Here is a 14,254-nt window from a genome sequence, read left to right on the forward strand (position 1 = left end):
TGGTTGTTCTTCTGGAAGGCTCTCCTCTCTCCACAGAGACACGCTGGAGCTCTGTCAGAGTGACCATCGGGTTCTTGGTCACCTCCCTGACTAAGGCCCTTCTCCCCCGATTGCTCAGTTTGGCCGGGCGTCCAGCTCTAGGAAGAGTCCTGGTGGTTCCAAACTTCTTCCTTTTACGGATGATGGAGGCCACTGTGCTCATTGGGACCTTCAATGCTGCAGAAATGTTTCTGTACCCTTCCCCAGATCTGTGCCTTGATACAATCCTGTCTCGGAGGTCTACAGACAATTCCTTGGACTTCATGGCTTGGTTTGTGCTCTGACATGCTCTGTTAACTGTGGGACCTTATATAGACAGGTGTGTGCCTTTCCAAATCATGTCCAATCAACTGAATTTACCACAGGTGGACTCCAATCAAGTTGTAGAAACATCTCAAGGATGATCAGTGGAAACAGGATGCACCTGAGCTCAATTTTGAGTGTCATGGCAAAGGCTGTGAATACTTATGTACATGTGCTTTTTATTTTTTTATTTTTAATAAATTTGCAAAGATTTCAAACAAACTTCTTTCACGTTGTCATTATGGGGTAATGTTTGTAGAATTTTTAGGAAAATAATTAATTTAATCCATTTTGAAATAAGGCTGTAACATAACAAAATGTGGAAAAAGTGAAGCGCTGTGAATACTTTCCGGATGCACTGTACCTAGAGTAGTTGTATGTGTTTATAGACATGAGGAGGATTAGCTTAACTGAGGATTATCAGTTGTGTGTGGAGGAGAACAGAGAAAGGTACCGGTGTTATCAACACAATGCAATTGCAGGGCTTCGCTATGAAAGCCATTTACAGCCTGCCTATGTTTTTTTTTTTCCTTTTCCTTCCCAACTGCGCACTCACTGTCATACTTGGCCAGACAGTAAGGCTAGCTTGACTCTCCAGCCTCCTGTCTGATTTGACAAAACCACACATGCAAAACACAAAGGGGGACATGGGAGGAGAAAAATGCATTTTTAATTAGTGCAATTCAGACCCATGAATAGAGATGAGTCTTTTGTGAACGGACTGATGGTAAATGCAAATTGAGTCCTGAGACTCACCATATTCCGATTGGAGCACAATCAAGATATCTTCTATTAATTCCTGCCTCAAAATTGAAAGTACTGATGCAAATGCAGATGCATCAAACCTTCTTCTTTCCAGCCACAGTGAAATGCACATCCCTGACCTACATGTCTGCACTACAGGACTCTCCTGCACCTCTCGAAAAATGTCTTTCCACAGTATTTGAATAAACAGACAGGTTTCAGGTATCTGAAACAGCTTAAGTGATATTTGTTTTTCTCTTGCATCAGCATCATTTGTACACCCAGCCTGCAGCTTCTAAAGCATGGGGAACAAACTGGGCTGCTATGGTATGGGAATCTGGTTTCCTATCTTGGGTTCTGAAAGTGTTCATGCAACACAGTGTATTACAAATGAGCCTGCTGTGGCGATGTCATTACCCCTGGTATTAAAAACCCTGGTTAAAACCTGGTGTTGGCCCTCTATACATGTTTTCATACACATCCGCGCATTCCCTATTCATTTGAGAACGGATTTGTTTTTGAAAGGAATTAAATTAAAGAAATTAAGGAGAAAAAAAGGGGGGATTATTTTACGATGATCTTGTTTTGTTTTGGTCAGTACAATTCCCTTGTAAAATTCAGTTTTAATGGAAGGTACAAATTAAAAGTTGTAAAATGGGGGAGCATTTCTCTAATTTTCATGGAGATAGGGGGTTAATTTGACTCTGAACTCCTTGAAGAAGGGGGGAGGCATTTTGAAAATCTGCAATAAGCATGTGCCTCTAACTGTATAGGCCCTGAAGTTCCCCACCCCCCCACATCAAGGTCTTTTGGTGTAGTGGGTTTGTAGCTCTGTTGGGGCGGTGTGGATCAGGCGCTGAGGGGTTTAGAGGGGAGGTGGGCAGTGTGCATCCCTTATTCTCTCAGGCAGGCTGGCAGGCAGTTCTGTGAGGCGGATGTGAGCAGCCTGTGTCTGTCATAGCACTGGGTGCACGCAGAGCACAGATTACAGCGCCTTACTGGCGGAGCTCAACCACAGAGGTACAAGAGAGGAGCTCTGCAACTGTGCAGCGCGCCAACAGAGACACCTCGGCAAAACCACAACAACAGCAGCAGCAGCCCTGACTCCCGAGACGAGTTCACCACTGCACTGATGTACTTTCTGCATGTTTCCAAATGTTGGGTCCCCTCCTCCTCCTCTCCCTCAATCCCACCAGCCCACTGCTCAAGGTCAACCTGTCCTGGGTCAGAATGTGGAACAGCGTAGGACTATGTGACCGGTCAGAGGGATGCAATCCTGTGTGAGAGAAAACACACACAGAAAAGCAACAACACAGCACCTTTGTTATGGCTGCTCTGGCTTCCGGTGCAGTTCAGATTTTGATCTTCAACTTAAAACCCTTTATTTTTTTAAATTTATTCTCTCTCCATGTTACTGTGCTTGTCCTACTGCCTGCAGTCATGAAGCGAACATTAAGTGAAGACATGCAAACCTTCCAAGATAAGTCACAAGCTGCTAACAATTTGAGTGTTAATAATGCAGGGAAGCAGTCAAACAATATTTTAGACTGTGTATGATGACTATATGGTCTTTACACTCCACGTTCTACATTTTCATTTATTATGCAAAGAAGAATCTAAACTGAAAGAGCAACAGAATGCCAGCCTGAGAACACATGCAGCAGGATGATTGCATGTATGAAAAAAGGCCATTATATGCACATCCAGTTCTAAAGTTTTCTTTCCCTCTTTCAAAATTCACTCTAAAACCTTGTGCATTAATTTTCACTTCAGGAGTAGACTCTACATTGGGTGGTTGCGGTGGTGGTGTTCAGGGGGGTTGTGCTGCCGAGTTATTTGAAGATACGCTCTTTAAGGCTTCAAGATCAACTGGCAGATTGTGAACCACTGGCCACTCCCAGGTTCCACCAAGTGTGCCATGCCAATCAATACACCCATGAAAACTAGATGTATATATTTCCCTGCACTTCTGTAATTTCTTTAAGAGTTGTTTTATTGCTTTAGTAGTGATTGGTGGCTCTTCCGTTGCGTGCCTTCATTCAAATATCTGGAAATGATAATCAACCCGAATCTCTGGATATCAAAGAAGAAATCCAGTAGAATAGAGCAAACAGTAGAAATACCCATAGTAACTGTGTAATTCTAAATGTAATATCACTAGCAGAAGCAATAGTATTACTGTAGTAATAAACTGGGAGAGGAAGCTAGTAGTAGCAGGAGTAGCTGCTATTGGAAGAGCAGGTGTACCATTAATACTGTTAACAGTGGCACAGATTAAATGACACTGAGTTAAACCCAGGCCGCCAAGACAAGAGAAGTTTCTGAGTGGTAACTGTACAGCAGAAAAGTCAGGGCTGATGTTTCCAAAGTGGGAGGGTGAGGGAGGTAGGGTGGGGTTTTTCTTCAGTGCCTTTAGGACTGGGGTGGGGAAAATCAGGGGGCAGTGCACAAAGAGACTCAGTAAACCTCACTCTCGACCACAAAAGTTAAAATAAAGTGTGCCTTAACCTTTTCTGCCCTACAACAAACTTGGTCTCCTTCAGCATGAGCTGGCGCAGAGATGTGGAGCACCAACCCTGGAAACTACACTGCATTGGAGACCAGGTACAGTACCATTACGCAAACTGTTTCCACAGTTTCCTTTTTTTTTTCTTGAATCCACATTCGTGTGAAACAAAACTGAACAAAACACTCTCACACAAAAAAACTGCCTTGAAGTGAAAACAAAAGCCACAATTTTGAGGAGCTGTTGATTTCCGCTTTCTGGTTAGACTGAGTCACTGTGCAAGAGCAGAGCGGCCTCCTTGTGTATGTGTGTGTGTGGTGGGGGGGGGTAGAGCTAACATAGTTAGGTAATTTAATATCTTGAAGTACCTAAGGCAGCGAATGGAAAGGAAAAGTGAAAAGGGAAAGTCCATTGCAAAACCTCTACAAAGGTCATATGCTTATCCTGAACAACCCTCCCCTACCTTGCCCTGAAAACAATCTAGTTCCTGAACCGGTACCAACTGTTCAGATGTCCAGAGAAGGGATCGGTGCCAGCCAGCAAGCATGGATTGTGACCAGGCCTTCATAGAGAGGGTCTGCCATCTGGCTGGTGAGTCGGGTTGCTCCCTCCCCCTGGCATGTGGCCAGAACCCCCCCCATCAGAACTGTGAACCTCCTGCCTGCAGTATGACAGTCAAGTTCCTATCATTCAATTCAATTTGTATTTTTTCGTATAGCACCCTTTGCAGTAAACTGCCACAGAGCACTTCAAACAGAGAGGGAAAAAGAAAGAAAAAATAAATGAAAAGATTGAAAAACTCAATCTGGGGGGCTCTACTGTTTAAGCTTAGGCCTAATGGTTGCCTCCCCTCCAGGCAATATAACTGGAACATATGATAATATAGAAATTATGCTGCTGACCGCCCTCTAAATTACTAGGGGCCCAAACTACAGTCTGTGACCAGCCCTGCACTATAGCCACATTCTGTAATCTCTAGTATCAACTATGCTGTCATTGGCAAGAGTTTATCATCACAATCATCTGCAGTGGAAGCATGGGAGGTTAAAACAAGCAAGAAAGCAAAAATATAGAAAAACGCCAATAATAGGCAACTGCCCCTTCACACAGCACATGCACCGACGCTGAGCTTTGAAGTCCCAATTGCAGTGTAACTTGAGATAAGCCCAGATAGCCCAGAGTTGAAGAGAAGGATGCTTTGCATTTTCACAGCTGAGATAAGCAGTTTGGAACTGATGCACTGACACTAGTTTGCCTGTCTTAACTGCGTTATGTAAAACGGACACCCCGTTAACTATTTCACCCAGAATGTACTTTTGAGAAAACCTGTGTGTGTGTCACACTGTGCAATTAACTGACTGCCGTTCCATTCTGCACTAATTCAATCATGCTACATGTATAAAACTTGCAGAGCAAAGATGATATTCAAGCTTAGTTTTTCAGTTTTAATATTTGCTTTGCAGTGAGCTTAATTAAAATATTAATTAAAATGGAATATACATTAATGTATTTTGATTGAAGTAAAAGCTGTAAAAGAAAAATCACCATACAGTAGGCTAAACAATAAAAACTCTGTCACATATCAACTACATAGGAATGACCAGAGAGTCTGCTTTGAATCTGTAATCATGGCTTTATACAAGGGATTAGTCAGTAAAAGCAGACAAAAGATGAGGAAGAAAGAAAAGAAAACAAAGAAAGAAAACTCAGAATTACATTCAATTCATAATAATGAAGTGAAAATACAATCTCAACAGCCACACTGCAGAGAAGCCCCTCTAGCTGTATTAGGGCCTGACACTGAAACACCCTGCCATCCCTGCCCTCTGCACCCCTGCCCTCTGCACCCTTGCCCTCTGCCCTGTTCAGATTGAAACCAATCACAGATCTGTGCCTCTGGCCTTTCTACGCACGGACACCAGTGACATTTTGGCCATACTATCTGCATCTCTGAATGTTACCACTTCCTCTTCTAGAAAGCCCCTATCACTCCTTCATGTAGGCCTATAGCACTTAAAACTCAGTAAGATGGGCTCCTTCTGCTCCGATGTACAGTGCACTATTTGGAAAGTCTCACAGCTTGTTCCTGTTTCAAGGCTCTTGTACTGTAATGCTATTCTGCATTTCAAACCATCATTTGACTGTGCGAAGAGTGTGATGTCTGACAATGTGATGTCAGCTGAGATAAGTAGTTTGGAACTGACACTACACTGCAGAGAAGCCCCTCCATGTATAAACTGGTACGGACTGGGGAGAGTACGGCAGAATGAAGAAAAAAGTCCAAACAAGTTTTGGCTCAGCTGTCCCGGTGCCATTCTATCTGTCAATAGGAGCCATATGCAGACAGAGAATGAGGAAGCAGAAAAAAATGTCTTCCTGCTGCATTTCACTTTGTGCTGGTGAGTGGAAACTGCAGCGGGGCGTCAGCGTCGACTCGGTGTCTCAGAATAGAGTGATGGGAAGCTGGATCCAACTAGGATGAGTGGCCTAGAGGAGGGGGGTGGGGCTGCAGGGGCCACCCCTTACATATCTTACACTTCCTTTGTTGTGACAGGCCTGACACCATTGCTGGCTGCTGCAATCAACATCAACATGGGAGAGGTCACTGCTAGACATGTGTATTATATGCAATTCAAGCCTTTGCAATACCCTGGAGAGCTAAATCCATTACTTGGACCTGAAAATACACCACACTTATTGAAGAGACATTCTCAGGCACCCTACTCACAGTTTGAACAGATCCCCAAAACAGACCAATCCATGACAGGTCACTGTGGGTTGAGCGAGGCTGAAATACTCAAAAAAGCTAATTTGTCCTACATCCCAGGGCAGGTAATTTGGTGCACACCCTTGGGAAACAAATTAGCTTCCATACATATATTAAATATTAAATATATTCATTAACTAATGAACTAACTAAAAATGTGAAAATTGTGGAAAAGAGGACTCTGCAACATTTTGTCTCACTTCACATTTGGAATATATTATTGGAAATCAGATATCTGTTCTCTGGAGTCTTATATTTTCTGCCATCAGTTATCAAAGGCATGTAAGATTTTATCCACAGTGGTTATCTGTGCATCTACCTGCCAGTCCATCAACCCATTCTTCCATCTATCCATCTCTCTGTAGATATAACCATTGGCCAAGCACATTTAGTGTGTGGGATCTGGGTATGTCCTCAGGCCAGTTGCTGGGCCTCATTCTGATGCTGACCCCCCCCCCCCCCACACCACCACCACACCTTCCCCTAACTCTATCTCTTTTGCTTTGTTTTTCTCTTTCCAACCACAAAGACCACACAGACTCTCTCCACTAACACCCTGATTGTCTCTGAGAACACCACAACGCGCCCGCGCCTCACACCCTCCCCCCCACACTCACACCACGACCACCACCCCACCATCAAACCATCAAAGAAGAAAAACATTCTCATTCTCTTTAAGACTAAAATCTAATACAGACAAATCACTGATAGGTGGAAAGAACGGTCTAACCCAGATCTGTTGTCAATTATAATTAAAATTGCAATTACAGCAGTTTTTGTGAGTCTTAATTACAATTACAATGCTATCTTGTTCAGTACACACATGCTGAAGAATTACAAAATGACCTGAAAGGTGATGTACAAAGCAATATAAACAGATATACTGTAATGTTCAGAAAGCAAAATTAGCCTGTAGACTGGAGGATGATGTTTTTGAAATCTTAAGCATGGCAGTGCTGCAGTTGAACTGGAACTGATAAATTAGCCAGTTCTGGACTATGCTTGGCCCTTGTGACTGGAGGCTGTTTGTAGGAAGTGTTTGCTCTATGGTAGCAGAATTCTGCTGGCTCTCATTCTAACTGAGCTTCCACTGACTTTAACTGAACTAAAGAACGTATTGCTTAATACAATATATATATAAATTAACATTAGGAAAAGTTCAAAAATTCAACAGGTAAACTCCAATCTCCAGTTGTTATAGGGTTAAACACCAATTAAAAAGTACCCAATTAACTTTGTTGTTTTGATTAAGGGTTAAGTTATTGTCTGGCGGAGAGATGGGCACCCTCACATGGTCGAGGGAAGGGTTTGAACTGGGATCCTGGGTCATCAGGGAGTGCTTTGAATTGCTCGTCACTTGACACATTCAGACACATGCATCTGTCACCTCTTTTTTTCTAATTTGGCATTGAATGTTGGTTGAGACCAGGGAAAAAGGAGAATGGAGAATAGAGAAGGGAATTGGGAGCATCCAATTGCAACTATCCACCAATTTCCTCCTGCAAAAGTTGGAACTCAGCTGTGACAGACGGCGCCAGCCCCCCGCAGTGCACACGGATGTTGATCCAGCGCTGGGGCAGCACACGGCAGACGTGCATGAGAGGGCGACACCCAAAGGAACCACCAGGAGCGACAGAGCAAACAGAGCTCAAGAAGACAAATACACTGAGCAAATATTTCCCGGTAGATCACCTATAATTAGGCTTAATTAGGAAAACCAAATACACAACTTGTAAATATAGGTTGTACGGTGGGGCAAAGCAAAGCACACAACTGGCTTAGCAGAAAGAAAAACTACACAGTAAATCCTGCAATGTGCAGGGAGTTGCACAGTGAGAACTCCAGCATATTCCTAATGCTCTACTGGGCAGTTAAAACAATGCATGCCAAAATCAGATTTTAATGTGCAAGTCTTGGTTCCAAAACTAAGCCCAACCAAAACAACAAACATTGGGTGGGACTTGATTCCTATGAGCACAGAATTAACTGACCACAGTTCCGTTAGTGTGTGACAAGGTTTACCTATCACTAATATACAGTGTTTCACATATACACCATTTTACAAGAGTGACAACATCACTCTAAATATCCTTCTACACATGACAGGAAATTAATGAAGGTATAAAACAAGAATGGTCTACAGGTGATAATTTAAACAGATGAGTCTTGAGTGGGAGTTAAAAGGTGCAAAGACACTGTAAAGTTCTATTGCTTACGAACAGCATTGTGTGTGTGTGGGGGGGGGGGGCAACAGAGTGAGCCGAGGCAGTCAGGCACCTGGGGGGAGGCAGGACTAATGGATCTGCAGAAGAAGAACTGATGTCTGAATGGCATTTATTTATCTGTGTGAGAGAGAGAGTAAGAGAGAGAGCAAGAGGGGGTAAGTGTGTGTCAGTGTGCCACCGAGTGTGTGTGTGTGTGTGTGTGTGTGTGTGCACTCACATGTGACTGTCTGTAGCTGTAGGAATAATTAAGGTAACTTGGTGAATTCCACATGACGGAAATAATGTACAAACATACATTAAAAAAAGAAGGGGTTTTGGTAAAATTCTGTAGCAAACAAGTCAGCAGAAGAACCTACTGTCACAAGGAATTAAAATGTCATGGATATGCGTGGTAATATTACAAACCCATGGTGGCTTTGCACATGTGAAAGAAGACAAAAGGACCACATATCTCTGGCGTGATAGGGAATGTTTTCAGTCCATCTTTGTATGTAAAACGGCACAAAGAAGAGCTTGCTAGAACTGTGTTTTTTCAGGTGCTATCCAACAAGGCTACACTGTCTGGTGCACTGATATTAACTGAGAGGAGCACTTTTGCTGACTATTGTGCACTTCAGTCTGAAAGTAACACGATCCACCCCAAGAATAAAATAAAATAAATGGTTAATATGAAAACAGTTCAGTACTTGTGTGCCTTTCTTTCTTTTTTATCATCATTATATTTTTTGTTTGTCAGTTTCTGTCTGGGCTACAGTATTGTCTGCCGTCTGTTTGCAAATGGCGTGGTGGCCGGTTTTCAAAGACAGATTAATATTTGCCTTAAGAGTGGATTTGCATTTTAATTTAATAGCGCTTAGATGTTGTGCAAATGAGAAGGTTTGTTTTGGTTTATTATGTTTTGGAATTCCACCCCACCCCCCCAGTATTTGCAAAGGGTGGGCAAACATAAATGTGCCTTGTATATAATTGACTAGAAGATTACAAAGGGAATCAAAGGGTTTTTAAGTCATATCTGCAGGCAGAAACACTTAGGAAACATGTAGTCTAAGCCAAACAATAGTCAACAATAGTGGTTCAACAGCTGATCATGAAAGTGTTTCCTATAGTAGAGGCCAATTCCAGGCCTCAAAGGGATGGGTTCCCATAGGTTTTACAGATACCTGTCTACTAACAACTGACCTAAGACCTAGAAAATGTAGGTAATTTACCTCTTTAGTATTATATTCCTTATCCAGGGAGACTTACAATTGTTACAAAATATCACATTATTTGTACATACAATTACCCATAGAGCTGAGATTTCACTGGAGCAATCTAGGTTAAGTACCTTGCTCAAAGGTACAACAGCAGTGCCCCCCATCTTGGTTTGAACCCACGACCCTCTGCTTCAGAGTCCAGAGCCCTGAGCACTACTCCACACTGCTGTCCTTCTTATACCAATAATGACACCAATCAATTTAGTAATGAAGACCTGAGGTGGAAACAAAAACAGAACCCACTGTGGCCCTTGAGGATTGGATTGGCCCAACCCTGGTGTAGACACATCTTTGGCCTTGAGGAGTGCAGCCATTTTTTTTTTACATGGCCATATGAATACATCCTTTCCCTCTGTGCAGTTTCTAATGGAGCCAGAGCAGTTTTGTCCCTGTGGTCTCTTGCTTGCTTGCTTTCCCTTCCAGCTCATTACAGAAGTATGCCCGCAACCCGGAACTGAGCTCAATTCCTTAAATGAACCATTAACTGAACTCATAATTTGCTTAATGCGAGTTTTGTTGAGTCTGCTTCAGTTTGATCTCTGTCAAGGCAGCTCATTTTAATGTGCCAGGGCTATGTGCCATTTCATAACATTTTAGGCCTGAGTATACCAAGCCCATGGGATCAAAGACTGAGTACTAAATAGTATCCTGGAGCTGCCACAGTCCAGCAGGTTTCCCAGTTCACTTTAAATCCCTTTCAGAACTGCAGAGAGGGAGTTCAATTTTGTTCTATTAACTACTTAGTTTAAACAGTGATTTCATATTAAATAGAACATTATATATCCAAGTTTGGATTTGCCGATGTTTTGTAAGCAAAGTACAAATAAGCAAATTATTAATTCAATTAAGGTTTCAATTATGTAACCTGGGAGCTCTGTTGAAACAGAAACCAGCAGGACAGTGTGTCCCCAGGACCAGGGTTGAGGTCACTTGCAATTTGCATAACTTCCCACTTTCTAAGTTTTACCACAGTGTTCCTTGAGTTGGAGGGTGCTGCACAACGTACCCTCAACACATGATTAGTCAATACACTAGTTTAGGGAGAAGCTGTTATTTTTAGCCTTCAATACTGAAAAAGGGTTTTATTCATGCCCTTGGACATTTAGCAGGCTTTGTTCACAACCACTGTGTTTCACAATCAATTGCGTGAATGTTATTGCACCACTGGACACATAAACAGGCTCTGGCCATAAAATTGCACTGGTGTTGCGCTTCTGACTGCACACGCTACTCTGGCACTTCAACTATGTCCCAAAGCATTACAACATAGAGGGAGGTCATGCTTCCCACCCAAAAAAGCAGCTTTTGTGTTCCTTGCAATAGCCTGCATGTATGACTTGCAATAGGCAAGTAGCACATGATCTGTTGTATTTCACACTGTTCTTCAGGATAACGACAGGGGACACTGACCTGTTAATCAAGACAACCCTACCGATCTGCAATCCCTTGGTTGCTTTAACAGACACTTCCACTAAACACACCCTGTTTTATAGATTTCCCATACAAACAAGGATATCCTATGTCCTCAATGTGCATCTAACAACTTTGAAACCAACGACTTTTGGGGCATTTTAAAGTGGAGATTTCCATGTCATCTGTTCTTGTTTTGCGCATTGACACGCATTATACACTTACACACCTTAAGAAAAACAATATGAGCAACATTATCCTCACGCCCGTTTTGAACAGCGTATATAATATTTCCTTCAACTGCCCCATTCAGTTGTTTTGTGAAACGCAAGCCCTGCGCTCCTCACTGACGCATCACGTTTATACTTTTATCTTCACGTTTATTTAGAAAAACCCGACGCCTTCCAGCTCCGTGCAGATGACAGCGGTTTTCCACAGTTCAACCTGAAATACCCTTAGTGACGTGGAGTAATAGAAACAAATCAAGAAAGTAAAGTAAAGTAAGTAAAAAAAACATTCAAATACATAAAAAGGTAAAGTAACGGTAAGACAAGATTGTGCCACAACACAACTAACTGCATCACAATTATAAAGCCGTCCTCTCAGACGACGCGGCTGAGCTAAATAACGGTTTTATGAAGCAGGGACATGTAAGAAACGAAGTCACAGTTCACATTCCTTTCATTCTTAAAAAGCGAGACGTGTGGGCCACTGGAAATGAAATCCAAAGAGTTAAACAAAAATAAACGTTACGTCAAACAACCATTCACACAATGTCTGCACACTTTCGGAGCAGTCGGGCCTGTTGGTGTGTGTATGGGTAACGCTTTACCACTGCATACAGCAATGGCACTCGTACCAGGGGACGTGTGGACACCTGGTCAGCACATGTTTACATACAACTATTCACACATGCGACGAGGCTCGGGAGAAGGCATAGATCATTTCACTACAATACAAGTTGGGCGATTATATGCAAGCGATATAACAGATGAGCACCATTCCCCCACGACCAACAGGTCCTGCAGTGTCAACACGCAGCAGCTTGCTCACGCAAACCAACGGATCATAAGCGCTGATCTCACACACGCACACTTTCTCTAGTTTGAACGGAGTCTGTCGTCCGAACTGACCTTTATTCAATGGTCGCCTCCCGGGGTCTGTCGACGGAGGTTTCCTCTGGCTGTCTGTCGGTTCCAGGACAGGGCATTTAAACGGCGCAGGAAACGTGCAGATGTGCCGAAGCTGCGCCGGCAGCGCAGAGCAGGACCGCCGCGCCTGACGTCACCCTTCCTGCGCTCCGCGTACAAGCAGCGCCTCTGCCCGCCTGAGTCACGGCACTGTTGCGAAACACCAGACACAGTCCAGATGTGCGTACACACACCAACCAGCAGCGGAGCAATGCATGCGAAGGCAAAGGCTTTTGATTATACTGTACTCTACCTACTACGTGAGAAATACTTCATTTATTTGCACGACTTTTAATAATACTTTTTAATACTATTTTTGATAATAATACTTTTAATAATAATAATACGTGTATTAATGGGGGGATAATAGGGGAAATTATCAACACAGCCAATTCGTATTGGTGATATATTGCTGTATCTCATAGAATACATTTGAGAGCATGTATCAGTGGTAGTAGTAACAGTGAGGGGCAGGATGTGCCGTGACATATAGTATTAGGTGGGGTCGTGGCAATTTCCTAACACAGCGACACAAAGGATGGCGTGCAAATAGTCAGTGTCCTGTATTTTATTTATGTCATACAAAATGAGTAGACAGAAATAGGCCCTGCAACAAGGTGGTCATAACAAAGAAGACAGGACCTAGCTTCTTGTATCTAGCTCAGATTTGCAGCTCATCTTGACTTTCTCTCTGGCCCTCACCATCAACAGTTAATAGTTAATTAGTCCAATGTAGTCCTCATTAATAGCCTGCAGGTGTGCTTCCATTTCCTGTGGGAGAAGGCCTGGCTCTCAGGTACTGAGACCCCTACATTCTCCAAGGTTCCTCTGGATTGAGCCATTTCCCCAGAATGTGGCAACCTAAACTTTAAATTCAGCAACAGTTGAGACAAACATTTGTTATTCAATCATATAAGCACTTTGGCTACAAATTAAACAGTGTATAAAGTGCAGTATTGTGTACTGACTATGTTGTCATCTTGTAAATATTTATAGTAGTGTCTACCAAATGAATAATAATGATGATAAAAAGGAATTCAAGGATAAATATGCTTACTGGGTGTTTCTTTAATGACACATTTACAACGTGGCACTTTCATCCATTTCAAGATAATCTGAAACTGTAATTTACATTACTGTAAATTACAAGTTGTTCCCAGAACTGTTTGTGTCTCGTCTCACCCCGGGTGCTCTTCTTGGAAGTGAAGCAGCTGGTATCTATTGGAAACACTGTCTCTGTATCCGTGGAAGCCTCATGCACAGCGATGGATCAGATTATGCAAATTGAACTTCAATTGCTCGTCTTAGTCAGTAGGCAAATACGGGCCAGCTAACCTTCAACCACTCAAGATGAAGGACCGCATATTTGCATGACAATTTAAATGCAAGAATATCCACTACTTGTTCGATGGTTGACCTCTCGGGATTCTGAGAGCCAGAACCCCTAAAAATAATGTCATGCCTAACTTTAAAATACCTTCAATGCAAGGCAAAGATTATGTATACAAACAAATATATACGAACCCACACATATATATCTATGCCTAAAACCGCTGTATGCCTGCCAAGCTTATGATAGGAAATTGGGGTATTGTGGTATTATAAAGTACCGGCAGTGGGGCTTATTGGTGGTGAAACTATTGGAAACCGTGTGGTCAAACTATGGCCGGAAAAACAGGCTGAAGGTGAAAAATTACCAAAGCAAATTATCTATGGTTCCCTTGTCTCAGAAGGGTGGACTCAGGCTGCTTGTGTATTGCAACCTTGTGGATTTAGACCAAGCGAGGCATCACAATTCACTTTCCCGGCTGCTG

At 42.7% G+C, this 14,254-nt stretch overlaps 1 protein-coding gene across 1 annotated transcript in view; it reads right to left on the minus strand.

Moving 5' to 3' along the window:
• The window catches only part of itpkcb (inositol-trisphosphate 3-kinase Cb), a 47,066-nt gene extending 34,534 nt beyond the window's left edge, over positions 1-12,532 (minus strand). The window contains exon 1 of the mRNA XM_066704060.1: positions 12,384-12,532. The gene's annotated coding sequence lies outside the window, so the exon portion shown is untranslated. The remainder of the gene's footprint in view (positions 1-12,383) is intronic.
• Between the last annotated feature and the right edge of the window lie 1,722 nt (positions 12,533-14,254).

Source organism: Amia ocellicauda, chromosome 5 (genome assembly GCF_036373705.1).
Source record: "Amia ocellicauda isolate fAmiCal2 chromosome 5, fAmiCal2.hap1, whole genome shotgun sequence".
In the NCBI taxonomy this organism is placed as follows: Eukaryota; Metazoa; Chordata; class Actinopteri; order Amiiformes; family Amiidae; genus Amia; species Amia ocellicauda.